The sequence below is a fragment of the Eublepharis macularius genome, chromosome 4, assembly GCF_028583425.1.
Source record: "Eublepharis macularius isolate TG4126 chromosome 4, MPM_Emac_v1.0, whole genome shotgun sequence".
Classification (NCBI taxonomy): domain Eukaryota; kingdom Metazoa; phylum Chordata; class Lepidosauria; order Squamata; family Eublepharidae; genus Eublepharis; species Eublepharis macularius.
The window spans coordinates 258,845-276,678 of NC_072793.1; the positions used below are offsets into that span (position 1 = coordinate 258,845).

The 17,834-nt window shown below is 45.5% G+C and overlaps 1 long non-coding RNA gene across 1 annotated transcript; it reads left to right on the forward strand.

Annotated features, from left to right (window-relative positions):
* Positions 1 to 825: 825 nt before the first annotated feature.
* LOC129326864 (uncharacterized) lies at positions 826 to 14,946 on the forward strand. The gene is made up of 4 exons (XR_008596760.1): positions 826 to 907; positions 2,802 to 2,921; positions 13,283 to 13,397; positions 14,808 to 14,946. It is a non-coding gene; the product is annotated as an uncharacterized LOC129326864 (long non-coding RNA).
* The last annotated feature ends 2,888 nt before the right edge of the window (positions 14,947 to 17,834 follow it).

Here is a 17,834-nt window from a genome sequence, read left to right on the forward strand (position 1 = left end):
GTTTCCTTGGACAATAACCACTATACAACCCTGCCTCTTCATTAAGCCATGAGTGGAGGGAGAATTTATTAATGCAATAAGTTTTTATTATGTCCAAAGCCCCTGTGGGGGGGGGTGGCGATTTGCAGCCTGGCAGAACTGAGGAATGGGCACTAACTACTGTACCACACTGCCTCTCTGTCATGCCTTGAGTGGGAGAAGTCTTTTTGCAATGCTCTTTTTCATGCAGAATGCTAGTAGAGCAGTGAGAAAATGTTCAGTGTGTCCTATGACACTAACCACTATACCACCCTGCCTGTCCTCCATTGTCCCCGCCCCAACCTTGTCAGGTAGGTTAGGCTGAGATGGTGTGGCTGGCCCAGGAATTCCGCTTGGGAGTCCCAGATCCTAGCCTGACATGCTATTTAATGCCTCTTTGTAGTGTAAAGAAACATGATCAAAATGATGGACGTGACAGGGCTCCTTCAAAACATAGCAAATCTATTCCAGCATTCCCCCTTCCAGGGGAGGAAGGCACAGCACATACTCACACCCTCCACAGGCTTCTGGGCTTGTCTAAAAATGCCAGCGATGATCTCTGGAAGTTGAGGGCAGCAGTTCCTTCAGTCTTTTGAAACAGGGCCGTGGCAAGAAGCTAAAGAGCTTTCCCAGCCCTGCACCGCACTAAACTGTCCCTTTAATTCCTGAAGCAGCAGCTGCACGTGGTTTGAGCTTTTCTCTCTCCCTGCTAGTTGGTGGGCTTAGCAGGCCCCGCCCACATCTGGAGGCAGTTTGGTTCCTCTCAGGCTCCGTAGGAGAGGAGAGGCGGGGCCTGGGCTTTCTCTGGGACGTTTGTCTCCCTGCCTTAGAGCCGTTTGCCTTTTGAATGCGGTTTGAATTGCTGGGCTACATGTGAGCCTGTCTGGAGGTAGGAGCTCAAGCACAGGGTGTGCAGGGGCAGGGCTGGAGAGGGCAGGGGTCACTTGGGACCAGGAAGAGGGGCAATGGCAGACGGATCAGTGCTGGCTCTGCAGGCTTGGGGCATCTGAAAACTCACCCCCTGGCATGGGAAGCTTTTCTCCTGCCTTTGCCTCTCTCTCATCTGGAGTGGCTACAACAGGATGGGCACTGCTCTCTCGGCAGGCTTTGGGCATCTGAAAGCTCAGCCTCCCCCTGGCATGAGAAGCCGCTCCTTACATTTCTCATAGTAAGAGGGAGAAAGGCATGTTAAGATCCTCATGCCTGCTTTCTCCTGCTCAGTTTCTCTTTTTGTGGGGCTTTACATTGTAATGTTTTCATAATCTAATACTAACTGTGTCCAATGGAGGGGGGGTGTCTCCTATTGCAGGCTGGTTTTTGCTGAAAATTGAAAAGGGGCTGATTTAAGTACATGTTCAGAGATTGCCATGTGCACAGATTGTAATGGCTTTGTTTATTATATCTCCTAGCCACCCTCACCCCAGGTCCTTTTCCTTTGAAAAAACCTTTTGTTGTGCAGCCAAGATCTTTATTTCTGAACCAGAGGAAAATAGCGTTGGAAACTTATCATGCGGCATGGCATGGTGGCAACTCACCTCCTTGCATTTTTCTCAGGAATGAATCTCTCTCTCCCTCCCTCCCTCCCTCCCTCTCTCTCGGCACCTCCCCATACCTCATACCGGCAGTTTCAAAGGTATTAATTTTGAAGCCAGAGACTGGCCCCCTGCAAAGAGTCTTTCGTTTTCTACACAACTCTATTCCTTTGCCTTCTTTTGTCTCCCCACTCTCACAGTCTCAGATGCCATTTCTACATGTACCTTTTTAAGCAGATTGTCCCATTTCGCTTACATTGGCAGAGAATCTATAGGAGGATATGACTCTGTCTTTAAAGGTCCTGCTTATTTTAAAATAAGCTTTACACTTGAGATCATTCCGAAGGCATTGGGGGAACATGTGAATATCACATGGGGTCACAATATTTAATAGTAAAGTGGCCGAGCCATGCGGGTAGCTTTGAGATCAGCCCGTGACTGTCCTCATGCACAGTCAACTCCTCATGCACAGTCAACTAGCCTGCAGTCCTTGTACAGCAATCCTTTCTTATAGCTTTATTTCATTTATACCCTGCCTTCCTCCCCAAGGTGTTCTTGTTGACTCTTGTTTTATCCTCACAGCAACCCTGTGAGGCAGGTTAAGCTGAGAGTGTGCCAGGCCCAAAGTCATTCAGAAAGCTTCCATGGTAGAGAGAAGATTCAAACTTGGGTCTCTCAGATCCTGTAAACGCTCTACCCCACTGGGTCTCCCGTTCTCCTGGCTTTCCACAAACTGTACGAAAGTGAATTATCTAGGAGGAGGGTTTTTCTGTGGCTATGAAGGCTGTAATGTACCCAAACGGTTCTGAGAGATACTTTGGAAAAAGGATAGGGACCGTAGACTAAAGTGCTATCCCTTGCTCTCTCTCAGAGTTGAATGGGTGTTATAAGGGATGACAGGGAAAGCAAGGAAGCCGGGAGGCATAGAAAAGAATGTCTGTTCCTTTTTAGTTTTAAGGTCATTTCTAGAGCCTTGGTGCTACTAAGGTCCAGTCTTTACTCTCAATCCCTCCACCCTCGAGTGAGGTCAAGATCTGGGCGGGACAGGCCATTTGTCTCCTATTTCCACCTCCTCCCCAGTTTCTCTTGCTAGATAATTGAAAGGATGCTGGAGTTACTCAGTCTCTCAAGAACAGGCCTTTCTCCGTGAAATACAGATGATGTTCTTCTTTCTGTTTCCACTTTTTTGCTTGGAAGTGAACTTTGAAACTGTCTACTGCCACATAAATATTTTCATTTTAAAACTTCCAGATGGATCAGAAGAAAGAAGCTCTTGCTGTACAAGAAAAGCCTGACCTTGAAAAGAAGAGAAGAGAAGGGAAGCGGAAGCCTTGCTTCAAAGCATGGCTTTAACTCCTGCTGCTCCTACGGGTAAGAATTACAATGAACACATATCCCATAAACGTCCCTCACCCATGCACAAGTGAACCTTGAAAGTTGGGTTGTTAATTCATGCTTATTTGATATTTGTTCATAATTGATTCAACTTATCCAGCATAACTTTTCAGAATGTACTTCTAAGTTGTGCTTTAAATTTGCAGTAGATGAAATGCAGATTGTACCGTTGATCTGTAATGTTTGTTTTATTTGAGTTATTGTGTGCTCGTTTTCATGCAGAATGCTCGTAGAACAGGGAGAAAATTTTCAGTGTATCCTTGGACACTAAGCACTATAACCACTAGCCAGTTTACGACACTGCCTCTCTGTTATGCCATGAGCAGGAGAAGCCTTTTTGCAATGCTCTTTTTCATGCAGAATGCTAGTAGAGCAGTGAGAGCATGTTCAGTGTGTCCTTGGACACTATCCGTTATACCACCCAGCCTCTTCATTAAGCCACGAGTGGAGGGACCGTTTGTTAATGCTGCTTTTTTTGAATGGTCATAGATGCAGTTAGCCGTGTTAGTCTGTGGTAGCAAAATCAAAAAGAGTCCAGTAGCACCTTTAAGACTAATCAATTTTATTGTGGCATAAGCTACAATATACCTGATACCTGACGAAGAAAACTTGATATTCGAAAGCTTATGCTACAATAAAATTGGTTAGTCTTAAAGGTGCTACTGGACTCTTTTTGATTTTGCTTTTCTTGAAGAATGCCTGAACAGCATTGAGAAGTTCCCATGTGTCTTTACACACCAAAACTGTCCCTCCTACAATCCTGCCTGTAATTTTGTGTGTGGGGGGGGGGGGGAGACTGGCAGCCTTGCAGAAATGAGGGAAGGACAGTAACCACTTGCAACACTGCCTCTCTGTTATGCCGTGAGTGGGAAAAGACTTTTTGCAGTGCTCTTTTTCATGCAGAATTCTAGGACAACAGTGAGATAGTTTTCAGTGTGTCCTTGGACACTAACCACTGTACCATCCTGCCCCTTCATTAATCTATGACTGGAGGGAGCATTTAATTATGCTTCTCTTGGAGAATGCTGGAGCAGCAGTGAGTTAAGTTTCAGTTTGTCTTTGGACACTAACCATTATACCACCCGGCCTTTTCATTAAGCCATGAGTGGAGGGAGCGTTTATTGATGCTGCTTTTCTTACTGAATGCTAGAACATCAGTGAGTTAAGTTCCCGTGTGTCCTTGCACGCTAAAACTGTCCCTCCTACAATCCTGCCTGCAATAAGTTTTTAGTGCATCCACTTCCCCTATTGGTGGTGGTGGGGGGAGATTTGTAGCCTGGCAGTACTGAGGGAAGGGCACTAACCACTGTACCACACTGCCTCTCTGTTATGCCATGAGTGGGAGAAGCCTTTTTGCAATGCTTCTTTTTCAAGCAGAATGCTGGTAGAGCAGTGAGAATATGTTCAGTGTGTCCTTGGGCACTAACCACTATACCGCCCTGCCTCTTCTTTAAGCCATGAGTGGAGGGAGGGTTTATTAATGCTGCTTTTCTTGCAGATTGCTAGAGCAGCAGCGAGTTAACTTTAAGTTCACCGACGTTCAAGATCTTTTTCCACCTGCAGCACCTCTAGTGTCATCTATCTCCTGATATGTGACTGCGACCAATTTTATGTTGGCTGCACCACATGCCCCCTGCGATTACGCATCCAGGAACATACCTCTAGATGTAGAGCTCAGAATATGGCATAACAGGGGCAGTGTGGCTCATTGGTTAGTGTCCTTTCCTCAGTTCTGCAAGGGTGTGAATCTCTGCGGCCCCACACAGGGGCTTTGGACATGCTGAAAACTTACTGCAGGCAGGATTGTGGGAGGGACAGTGAGGGAAGGACACTAACCACTGTACCACACTGCCTGTCTCTTATGCCATGAGCGGGAGAAGCCTTTTTGCAATGCTTCTTTTTCATGCTGAATGCTAGTAGAGCAGTGAGAGACAGTTTTAGTGTGCAGGGGCACACTGAAACTTATCTCACTGCTGCTCTAGCAATCTGTAAGAGAGGCAGCATTAATCAGTGCTCCCTCCACTCATGAGTATGCCTTTGGACACCCTCCGAACTTATTGCAGGCCCAACTTTGTGAAGAGGCAGGGTGGTATATTGGTTAGTGTCCAAGGAGACACTGAACACTCTCTCACTGCTCTACTAGCATTCTGCATTAGTGTCTGTCCTGGGACACTAATATACCACACTTCTTCTTCATGCAGCCATGAGTGGAGGGAGCATTTACTAATGCTGCTTTTCTTCATCCCCTACTGGGGGGGTGGGTAATTGCAGCCTGGCAGGACTGAGGAAGGACACCAACCACTGTACTACACTGCCTCTCTGTCATGCTATGAGCAGGAGAAGTCTATTTGGAAAGCTTTTTCATTAAGAATGCTAGTAGAAAAGTGAGAAATTTTGAAAGTGTCCTTGAACACCAACCATTATACCACCCTGCCTCTTCATTAAGCCATAAATGGAGGAAGCATTTATTAGTGTTGCTTTTCTTGCAGAATGTTAGAGCAGCAGTGAGTTAAGGTTCTGTGTGTTCTTGCGCACTAAAACTGTCCCTCCTACAATCCTGCCTGCAACAAGTTCTGAGTATATTCAAAGCCACTGTGTGTGGGGGGGTGGGCAGAGATTTACACCCTTGCAGAACTGAGGGAAGGACACTAACCAATGTAGCGCACTGGCTCTCTGTTATGCTATGCGTGGAAGAAGCCCTTTTGCAATGCTTCCTTTTCATGCAGAATGCTAGTAGAACAGTGAGAATTTTCAGCGTGTCCTTGGGCACTAACCACTAGACCACCCTGCCTCGTCTTTAAGCCATGAGTGGAGGGAGCATTTATAAATGCTGCTTTTCTTTCAGAATGCTAGAACAGCAGTGAGTTAAGGTTCCTTGTGTCCTTGCAAACTAAAACTTTCCCCCCTAAAATCCTGCCTTCAGTATGTTTTTAGTGTGTGCAAATCCCCTATGTGTGTGGGGGGGGGATAATTGCAGCCCGGCAGGACTGAGGGAAGGACACTAACCACTGTAGCACAGTGCCTCTCTGTTACACCACGCGTGGGGGAAGCCCTTTTGCGGTGATCTTTTTCATGCTGAATGCTAGTAGAGCAGTGAGAAAATTTTGAATGCGTCTTTGGACGCTAACCATTATACAACCCTGCCTCCTCATTAAGCCATGAGTGGAGGGAGCGTTTATTTGTGTTGCTTTTCTTGCAGAATGTTAGAGCAGCAGTGAGTTAAGGTTCTGTGTGTTCTTGCGCACTAAAACTGTCCCTCCTACAATCCTGCCTGCAACAAGTTCTGAGTATATTCAAAGTCACTGTGTGTGGGGGGGCCGGCAGAGATTTACACCCTTGCAGAACTGAGGGAAGGACACTAACCAATGTAGCGCACTGGCTCTCTGTTATGCTATGCGTGGAAGAAGCCCTTTTGCAATGCTTCCTTTTCATGCAGAATGCTAGTAGAACAGTGAGAATTTTCAGCGTGTCCTTGGGCACTAACCACTAGACCACCCTGCCTCGTCTTTAAGCCATGAGTGGAGGGAGCATTTATAAATGCTGCTTTTCTTTCAGAATGCTAGAGCAGCAGTGAGTTAAGGTTCCTTGTGTCCTTGCAAACTAAAACTTTCCCCCCTAAAATCCTGCCTTCAGTATGTTTTTAGTGTGTGCAAATCCCCTATGTGTGGGGGGGGGATAATTGCAGCCTGGCAGGACTGAGGGAAGGACACTAACCACTGTAGCACAGTGCCTCTCTGTTACACCACGCGTGGGGGAAGCCCTTTTGCAGTGATCTTTTTCATGCTGAATGCTAGTAGAGCAGTGAGAAAATTTTGAATGCGTCTTTGGACGCTAACCATTATACAACCCTGCCTCCTCATTAAGCCATGAGTGGAGGGAGCGTTTATTTGTGTTGCTTTTCTTCCAGAATGCTAGAACAGCAGAGAGTTAAGTTCCCGTGTGTCCTTGCACACTAAAACTGTCCCTCCTACAATCCTGCCTGCAACAAGTTTGTAGTATGTCCACTTCCCCTATTGGTGGTGGTGGGGGGCGATTTGTAGCCTGGCAGTACTGAGGGAAGGACACTAACCACTGTACCACACTGCCTCTCTGTTATGCCATGAGTGGGAGAAGCCTTTGTGCAATGTTCTTTTTCAAGCAGAATGCTGGTAGAACAGTGAGAATTTTCAGTGTGTCCTTGGACACTAACCACTATACCGCCCTGCCTCTTCTTTAAGCCATGAGTGGAGGGAGCATTTATAAATGCTGCTTTTTTGGCAGATTGTTAGAGCAGCAGTGAGTAAAGTTTAAGTTCACCGATGTTCTAGAATTCTGCAAGAAAAGCAGCATTAATAAATGCTCCCTCCACTCAGGGCTCCATGAGGAGGCAGTGTGGTATAGTGGTTAGTGTCCAAGGTGACACTGAACATTTTCTCACTGCTCTACTAGCATTCTGCATGAAAAAGAGCATCGCAAAAAGGCTTTTCGCGCTCAGGGCATAACAGAGAGGCAGTGTAGTACAGTGGTTAGTGTCCTTCCCTCAGTTCTGCCACGGTGCAATTCTCTCCCCCTCCATAGGGGCTTTGGAGATACTCACTGCAGCTCTAGCATTCTGCAAGCAAAGTAGTATTAATAAATGCTCACTCTACTGATGGCTTGGTGAAGAGGCAGGGTGGTATAATGGTTAGTGTCCAAGGACAGAGTGAAAATTTTCTCACTCCTCTACTAGCTTTCTGCATGAAAAAGAACATTGCAAAAAGGCTTCTCCTGCTCATAGTATAACAGGGGCAGTGTGGTTCATTGGTTAGTGTCCTTTCCTCAGTTCTGCAAGGGTGTGAATCTCTACGGCCCCACACAGGGGCTTTGGACATACTGAAAACTTACTGCAGGCAGGATTGTAGGAGGGACAGTGAGGGAAGGATACTAACCACTGTACCACACTGCCTCTCTCTCATGCCATGAGCGGGAGAAGCCTTTTTGCAATGCTTCTTTTTCATGCTGAATGCTAGTAGAGCAGTGAGAGACAGTTTTAGTGTGCAGGGGCACACTGAAACTTATCTCACTGCTGCTCTAGCAATCTGTAAGAGAGGCAGCATTAATCGGTGCTCCCTCCACTCATGAGTATGCCTTTGGACGCACTCAGAACTTATTGCAGGCAAAACTTTGTGAAGAGGCAGGTTAGTGTCCAGGGAGACACTGAACACTCTCTCACTGCTCTATTAGCATTCTGCGCGAAAAAGAGCATTGCAAAAAGACTCATGGCATAACAGAGAGGCAGTGTAGTACAGTGGTTAGTGTCCTTCCCTCAGTTCTGCCACGGTGCAATTCTCTCCCCTCCCATAGTGGGTTTGGACATACTGAAAACTTACTGCAGGCAGGATTGTGGGAGGGACAGTGAGGGAAGGACACTAACCACTGTACCACACTGCCTGTCACTTATGCCATGAGCGGGAGAAGCCTTTTTGCAATGCTTCTTTTTCATGCTGAATGCTAGTAGAGCAGTGAGAGACAGTTTTAGTGTGCAGGGGCACACTGAAACTTATCTCACTGCTGCTCTAGCAATCTGTAAGAGAGGCAGCATTAATCAGTGCTCCCTCCACTCATGAGTATGCCTTTGGACGCACTCAGAACTTATTGCAGGCAAAACTTTGTGAAGAGGCAGGTTAGTGTCCAGGGAGACACTGAACACTCTCTCACTGCTCTATTAGCATTCTGCGCGAAAAAGAGCATTGCAAAAAGACTCATGGCATAACAGAGAGGCAGTGTAGTACAGTGGTTAGTGTCCTTCCCTCAGTTCTGCCACGGTGCAATTCTCTCCCCTCCCATAGTGGGTTTGGACATACTGAAAACTTACTGCAGGCAGGATTGTGGGAGGGACAGTGAGGGAAGGACACTAACCACTGTACCACACTGCCTGTCTCTTATGCCATGAGCGGGAGAAGCCTTTTTGCAATGCTTCTTTTTCATGCTGAATGCTAGTAGAGCCGTGAGAGACAGTTTTAGTGTGCAGGGGCACACTGAAACTTATCTCACTGCTGCTCTAGCAATCTGTAAGAGAGGCAGCATTAATCGGTGCTCCCTCCACTCATGAGTATGCCTTTGGACGCACTCAGAACTTATTGCAGGCAAAACTTTGTGAAGAGGCAGGTTAGTGTCCAGGGAGACACTGAACACTCTCTCACTGCTCTATTAGCATTCTGCGCGAAAAAGAGCATTGCAAAAAGACTCATGGCATAACAGAGAGGCAGTGTAGTACAGTGGTTAGTGTCCTTCCCTCAGTTCTGCCACGGTGCAATTCTCTCCCCTCCCATAGTGGGTTTGGACATACTGAAAACTTACTGCAGGCAGGATTGTGGGAGGGACAGTGAGGGAAGGACACTAACCACTGTACCACACTGCCTGTCTCTTATGCCATGAGCCGGAGAAGCCTTTTTGCAATGCTTCTTTTTCATGCTGAATGCTAGTAGAGCAGTGAGAGACAGTTTTAGTGTGCAGGGGCACACTGAAACTTATCTCACTGCTCCTCTAGCAATCTGTAAGAGAGGCAGCATTAATCGGTGCTCCCTCCACTCATGAGTATGCCTTTGGACGCACTCAGAACTTATTGCAGGCAAAACTTTGTGAAGAGGCAGGTTAGTGTCCAGGGAGACACTGAACACTCTCTCACTGCTCTATTAGCATTCTGCGCGAAAAAGAGCATTGCAAAAAGACTCATGGCATAACAGAGAGGCAGTGTAGTACAGTGGTTAGTGTCCTTCCCTCAGTTCTGCCACGGTGCAATTCTCTCCCCTCCCATAATGGGTTTGGACATACTGAAAACTTACTGCAGGCAGGATTGTGGGAGGGACAGTGAGGGAAGGACACTAACCACTGTACCACACTGCCTGTCTCTTATGCCATGAGCGGGAGAAGCCTTTTTGCAATGCTTCTTTTTCATGCTGAATGCTAGTAGAGCAGTGAGAGACAGTTTTAGTGTGCAGGGGCACACTGAAACTTATCTCACTGCTGCTCTAGCAATCTGTAAGAGAGGCAGCATTAATCAGTGCTCCCTCCACTCATGAATATGCCTTTTTACACACTGAGAACATATTGCAGGCAAAACTTTGTGAAGAGGCAGGTTAGTGTCCAGGGAGACACTGAACACTCTCTCACTGCTCTATTAGCATTCTGCGCGAAAAGGAGCATTGCAAAAAGACTCATGGCATAACAGAGAGGCAGTGTAGTACAGTGGTTAGTGTCCTTCCCTCAGTTCTGCCAAGGTGCAATTCTCTCCCCTCCCATAGTGGGTTTGGACATACTGAAAACTTACTGCAGGCAGGATTGTGGGAGGGACAGTGAGGGAAGGACACTAACCACTGTACCACACTGCCTGTCTCTTATGCCATGAGCGGGAGAAGCCTTTTTGCAATGCTTCTTTTTCATGCTGAATGCTAGTAGAGCCGTGAGAGACAGTTTTAGTGTGCAGGGGCACACTGAAACTTATCTCACTGCTGCTCTAGCAATCTGTAAGAGAGGCAGCATTAATCGGTGCTCCCTCCACTCATGAGTATGCCTTTGGACGCACTCAGAACTTATTGCAGGCAAAACTTTGTGAAGAGGCAGGTTAGTGTCCAGGGAGACACTGAACACTCTCTCACTGCTCTATTAGCATTCTGCGCGAAAAAGAGCATTGCAAAAAGACTCATGGCATAACAGAGAGGCAGTGTAGTACAGTGGTTAGTGTCCTTCCCTCAGTTCTGCCACGGTGCAATTCTCTCCCCTCCCATAGTGGGTTTGGACATACTGAAAACTTACTGCAGGCAGGATTGTGGGAGGGACAGTGAGGGAAGGACACTAACCACTGTACCACACTGCCTGTCTCTTATGCCATGAGCAGGAGAAGCCTTTTTGCAATGCTTCTTTTTCATGCTGAATGCTAGTAGAGCAGTGAGAGACAGTTTTAGTGTGCAGGGGCACACTGAAACTTATCTCACTGCTGCTCTAGCAATCTGTAAGAGAGGCAGCATTAATCGGTGCTCCCTCCACTCATGAGTATGCCTTTGGACGCACTCAGAACTTATTGCAGGCAAAACTTTGTGAAGAGGCAGGTTAGTGTCCAGGGAGACACTGAACACTCTCTCACTGCTCTATTAGCATTCTGCGCGAAAAAGAGCATTGCAAAAAGACTCATGGCATAACAGAGAGGCAGTGTAGTACAGTGGTTAGTGTCCTTCCCTCAGTTCTGCCACGGTGCAATTCTCTCCCCTCCCATAGGGGGTTTGGACATACTGAAAACTTACTGCAGGCAGGATTGTGGGAGGGACAGTGAGGGAAGGACACTAACCACTGTACCACACTGCCTGTCTCTTATGCCATGAGCGGGAGAAGACTTTTTGCAATGCTTCTTTTTCATGCTGAATGCTAGTAGAGCCGTGAGAGACAGTTTTAGTGTGCAGGGGCACACTGAAACTTATCTCACTGCTGCTCTAGCAATCTGTAAGAGAGGCAGCATTAATCGGTGCTCCCTCCACTCATGAGTATGCCTTTGGACGCACTCAGAACTTATTGCAGGCAAAACTTTGTGAAGAGGCAGGTTAGTGTCCAGGGAGACACTGAACACTCTCTCACTGCTCTATTAGCATTCTGCGCGAAAAAGAGCATTGCAAAAAGACTCATGGCATAACAGAGAGGCAGTGTAGTACAGTGGTTAGTGTCCTTCCCTCAGTTCTGCCACGGTGCAATTCTCTCCCCTCCCATAATGGGTTTGGACATACTGAAAACTTACTGCAGGCAGGATTGTGGGAGGGACAGTGAGGGAAGGACACTAACCACTGTACCACACTGCCTGTCTCTTATGCCATGAGCGGGAGAAGCCTTTTTGCAATGCTTCTTTTTCATGCTGAATGCTAGTAGAGCAGTGAGAGACAGTTTTAGTGTGCAGGGGCACACTGAAACTTATCTCACTGCTGCTCTAGCAATCTGTAAGAGAGGCAGCATTAATCAGTGCTCCCTCCACTCATGAATATGCCTTTTTACACACTGAGAACATATTGCAGGCAAAACTTTGTGAAGAGGCAGGTTAGTGTCCAGGGAGACACTGAACACTCTCTCACTGCTCTATTAGCATTCTGCGCGAAAAGGAGCATTGCAAAAAGACTCATGTCATAACAGAGAGGCAGTGTAGTACAGTGGTTAGTGTCCTTCCCTCAGTTCTGCCAAGGTGCAATTCTCTCCCCTCCCATAGTGGGTTTGGACATACTGAAAACTTACTGCAGGCAGGATTGTGGGAGGGACAGTGAGGGATGGACACTAACCACTGTACCACACTGCCTCTCTCTTATGCCATGAGCCGGAGAAGCCTTTTTGCAATGCTTCTTTTTCATGCTGAATGCTAGTAGAGCAGTGAGAGACAGTTTTCGTGTGCAGGGACACCCTGAAACTTATCTCACTGCTGCTCTAGCAATCTGTAAGAGAGGCAGCATTAATCAGTGCTCCCTCCACTCATGAGTATGCCTTTGGACGCACTCAGAACTTATTGCAGGCAAAACTTTGTGAAGAGGCAGGTTAGTGTCCAGGGAGACACTGAACACTCTCTCACTGCTCTACTAGCATTCTGCATTAGTGTCTGTCCTGGGACACTAATATACCACACTTCTTCTTCACGCAGGCATGAGTGCTAGAACAGCAGTGAGTTAAGGTACCTTGTTTCCTTGCAAACTAAAACTTTCTCCCCTAAAATCCTGCCTTCAATATGTTTTTAGTGTGTGCACATCCCCTGTGTGTGTGTGCGGGGGGGGGGGGGGATAAATGCAGCCTGGCAGGACTGAGGGAACGACACTAACCACTGTACGACACTGACTCTCTGTTATGCCATGAGCAGGAAAATTCTTTTTGTAATGCTCTTTTTCATGCAGAACACTGAGAAAATTTTCAATGTGTCCTTGGACGCTAACCATTATATCAAGCTGCCTCCTCATTCAGCCATTAATGGAGGAAGCATTTCTTAGTGCTGCTTTTCTTCCAGAATGCTAGAACAGCAGAGAGTTTAAGTTCCCGTGTGTCCTTGCACACTAAAACTGTCCCTCCTACAATCCTGCCTGCAACAAGTTTGTAGTATGTCCAAAGCTCCTGTGTGTGGGGGTGGGGGAAGATTTGCAGCCTGGCAGAACTGAGGGAAAGACACTAACAACTGTACAACACTACCTTGCGGTTATGCCATGGGTGGAAATTGTCCCCACACCAACCTTGTCAGGTAGGTTAGGTTTTCGCGAATCACAGTTCTCGTCAGATGCATCTAACATGGCTGGATCTATTTTTACTCAGGAGAGAGATTGAAACTATCTGCTGCCACATAAATATTTTCATTTTAAAACTTGCAGATGGATCAGAGGAAAGAAGCTCTTGCTGTACAAGAAAAGCCTGACCTTGAAAAGAAGAGAAGGGAAGCAGAAGCCTTGCTTCAAAGCATGGCTTTAACTCCTGCTGCTCCTATGGGTAAGAATAACAATACACACACATCCCGTAGATGTCCCTCCCCCGTGCACAAGTGTACCTTGAAAGTTCATGCTTGTATTTGTTATTTGTTCATAATTGCTGCAACTTATCCCACATAACTTTTCAGAATGTACTGCTATGTTGGAGTTTAAATTTGCAATAGATTAATAACAGATTGTGCAGTTGATGCATAATGTTTGTTTTATTTGAGTTATCATCTGGTCAGTGTTTAAAGGTTTATCTATGGAAAACTTCATGCACTTCAGTATTACATGTGTTAAGCAAATAAAAGCAGGAATCTTTAAGGTAAAATTGCAAGAGAATCTCATGGTTAGCAGCTAACTGTTGCCATTCTTTTTCTTTACTAAGCGTCTTCTAGACAAGTAATTGAATACCTTAAAAGGGTAATCGAGCAGATGTAACCTAGACGTAGGAACGCTTCAGTTCTTCCTGAACTGAAAATATATTTTAGCTGAAATTTAGACATTAATGTTCTGTATGCTATAAGGCATCGAAGGTAATATTTCCAAAACACCTGGAGTAACTTTTGCATTGACATACAGTTAAGCTCCTGAAAATTCAGACTGTTTCTTGCCAAGGCCTATAGCCAGCCTTTTTTTTAAAGGGGGAGTCGCCCAAGAGGGGCATCACAGAATTGTGAGTGACTCCCTAAAGGCCTGTTTCAGGTGGATGGATACCTGCGTTGGTCTGTAGCAGAAGAGCAAGATGTGGGAACTTGTGATTCTTTTTCTGATTTTTCAGGCTTGGCCAACTTTTTAACTACCCAAAATAAAGGTGTGCCTTAAAGTGGACAACGAAAAAGACAACTTACTTTACTGCTTTAAGAAAATAAGAATACCAGACAGAGGGTACCATAATTAGAAGACTGGTGAAGAGTAAACAGCATAAAGAGAATTCAACAGTTACATCTTTTACTAAAAATAAAGCTGAATTGTTCTTGTTCATGAGATCCTTTATTGGCACGTAAAAAAATTTAAATACAGAGACTCCATACAAAATGAAATTAAAATACAGATAAGAGCAGGGCAACAGTGCAGCAAAAGCAGTGCAGAATATCACTTGTCTGGGCGTATAGCCATGGCACTGTAGAGGAACTTAGGTACCATTTCCGTTATTTTCCCATCTGGATTATCAAGCAGGAACCGAATATTAAAATCATCAGAAAACTCTGAAAGTTGCGCTAATAAAGGATGTAGAAGATCCCGGTGTAGGATCTTCTGATTGAACATGAGAAAGGCTTCTGTTTTTCTCAGAAGCTTGCACACAATGTGGTATCTTTTTTAGTTATAAAAAGATAAATACGAAACACTCTTTGGTGTTTGATCGCGATCCTGGTCTAGTATAGGTATAAGCAAGTTTTGTTTTCTTTCCTTGAAACTTCTCTGACAGGATCCTGCAGGTGAGAAGAGGACTGTGTACGGCAGCGCATCTTCTTTGTGTCACCAGCTTGTTTGACACCAGAGCGTGTGGCATTTGAAGTCTGAACTCAGCTACCCCCTGGAAACCGTGCCGTGAGATGTTTTCCACTCACCCCAATCCATTTTTTCAGCTACAGGAGGGTTGAAAGGACGCATGTTATGTAGTCCTTTTCATTGTTTCCAAGCCTACCAATTCTCGATACACTTCACTAAATTTTGCATTGGGCACCATTTCCAAGGAGCAAGGCAGCATGTAGACACTGTAAAGAAATAAAATGTTTCGTAGAGTGCCAGTGTAGTGTGGTGCTCAGAATATTGAGGAAGGCCCTGTGAAAGCAGGCTTAAATTTCTGCCCTGGCTGGCCTTGGACTCTCTCAGCCTAACCTTCCTCACAGGGATGTTTAGGTGACTAAAATATATTGTGCTTCCCTGCATTCCTTGGCCTTATGCTTACATGTCAGTACATTTATGTAGTACTCTATGTTTAATTACGATTCTCAGAAACCCAAAATTTCTGTGACGCCCTGACATCTACAACCTGACAAAGACTTCTGTTTTGTTTTTAAGAAATATAATAAATCATAGAGTGCCAGTGTAGTGCAGTGGTCAGAATACTGAGGAAGAATCTGGGAAAACAGGCTTAAATTCCTGCTCTGCCCTGGCTGATCTTGGACGGATCCCACTCTCGGCCTAACTTACCTCACAGGAATGATGTGATGATAAAAATATACTGTACTTCCCTGCATTTCCTGGCCTTACGCTAACATGTTTGTACATACGTGGTGCTCTTGTCATGTTGCTGTTCTCTGTTTTTTGTAAAATCTGTTCAATTGAATTCTAAGAATCAGCTTTCCTCTTTAAAGAGTGAGCTGGCCTTGACACGAAATGTGAACGAGTATGGAACGAGTATGTGAACAAGTCTCGCTACTGGCCTCAAACCCAGACTTTGCACGCTGGGTTTATAGTGGTCTTTCAGAGCACTAATTGAGTGATGTTGGCCTTTAAAACCAGGTTTCTCCTTGAGAAACAAGCATGTCTTGATAACGGTCAGCGGGATTGATTTGATGAAGAAAGCGCTTATTAAACGCTAAACATTTTGGCTTTAACTTAATCTCTTTCTCCACATAGAAACCACATCTGAGGGTGTGATATGCTCCAGAGCGACAGCAGCCTCGTCGTGTGATGCAGATTAGTCCAAGGCTTCACTTTATGCTTTCCACCGGCACAACATCTCCCGAGTGAAACAGGCGCAAGTAGCGTATAATGTGGATGGTGATCCTTCAGGCATTTCATTCTTGTCATTAGGACATCGAGCTCTAGTTACAGGGAGAAATTTAATGATGTTACTGTGCCACCGCAAATAAAACATACTCTCTATTGACACTCATGCTTCCTGTGTCCTTGACAGCAATGTCATGTGCAGAGATTGAGGAACAGACCACTTCTTTACCTCCTGGAAGGAAACTCTTCAGAAGTTTTGTCTTCCTGTGGTAAAGAAGCAGCAGCGCAAGAGAACGTATCCTATGGTGAAAGAAAGCCAGTTTGGTGTAGCAGTTAAGAGGGCGGGACTCTAATCTGGAGAACCGGGTTTGATTTTCCCACTTCTCCACTTGAAGCCAGTTGGGTGACTTTGGGTCAGTCAGTTAACAGGCACTCTCTCAGACCAATCCACCTCATAGGGTGATCATTGTGGGGATAAAGATAGAGTACTTTGTAAACCATTCCGAGTAGGCGATAAGGCATCCTAAAGGCAGTATATAAATCAAATGTTATTATTAAAGGGGACTGTATTTATGCAAGCAATGCTGAAGCACAATGCCAAGAAGATTCCAAACATAGAAGGCTGAGCTCGGTAAAGTTTTCCGCTCCGAGAGCAACGCAGAGTTAATCGGCAAACTACAAATCTTGGGCCTGCATTCAGTTCCTGCCACTGTTCGAGATCCCTCAATCAAAGTGGAAAGAGGAAGGGTGTTAAAGCCCACAATGACTAGGCAGTATCCATTTAAATCTTATCTGCAATTGTGAGCATCGTAACATAATTACTGAATAGTTTAAAAAACCAAATCCTGTTTTAGAATCCTAGTTGACTTAGGGCGACCCCTTGTAGGGTTTTTGTGGCAAGAGGCTAACGGAGGCGGCTTGCCATCTTCTGGTCTCCCATCCGATGACTTAACAAGATCAGCCTTGCTGAAGATTTGATATCTGACAAGATCAGATCTCAGAAGATAAACAGGGCTGACCTTATTTAGTCATTGGATAGGAAACCTCTTGTACTACATAAGTTTCAGAATTGACAGCGGTCCACTTTGGGTTCAGTAGATTGAAAGGATAGTGAGGGAACTAAAGATGACCGAGTGAAAAGCCTGCACTTCTCAAGCACCGCCAGATCGGATTGGGTATTTATGCCAAACATTTCTCCTCAGACAGCATCCAAAGGAATGTATTCTCCACTTCTAACCTCCTTTTTATTCTCAAAGATACCCTGTTGATGAGGTAGCCTGATAGACGGTGGCCAGAGGTCAACTAGTGAGCTTCTGGGCAAAGCACGGATTCAAATCCTGGTCTTTCAGATTCTAGTTCAACCACTGGCTTTTCTGAAAGGGATCGTTAAACCAGCACGGTCAAGTGTTGTCGCCGCTGCTCCCTTAAAAAGCAGACTGTGCTGTGTATAATTGTCAAAGTAACCTGTGGGAAAGTGACTCTGAAAGAGGATCTGCAAGACATAAAATTATCTCCTAAGCCAACAGGCCTGTAGTTTAAAAAAATGAGAAATTTCTACAAGGAAACGTCAGAGAGAGAAAACAAATTGGAAACCAAAGGTAGATCCCTATTGTTCGCACTATTGAGAGAGAACAGTATCGATACAATTAAATATTGAAGGAAAAACTTTTAGAGCCAATATTGTAAAACATACTTCACCTACGGATGAAAAGTTCTGTCATTTCAAAAGGATTTTCTGCTTTGCAGCCAGGACCTAGAAAATAACCCCCATGTGTGT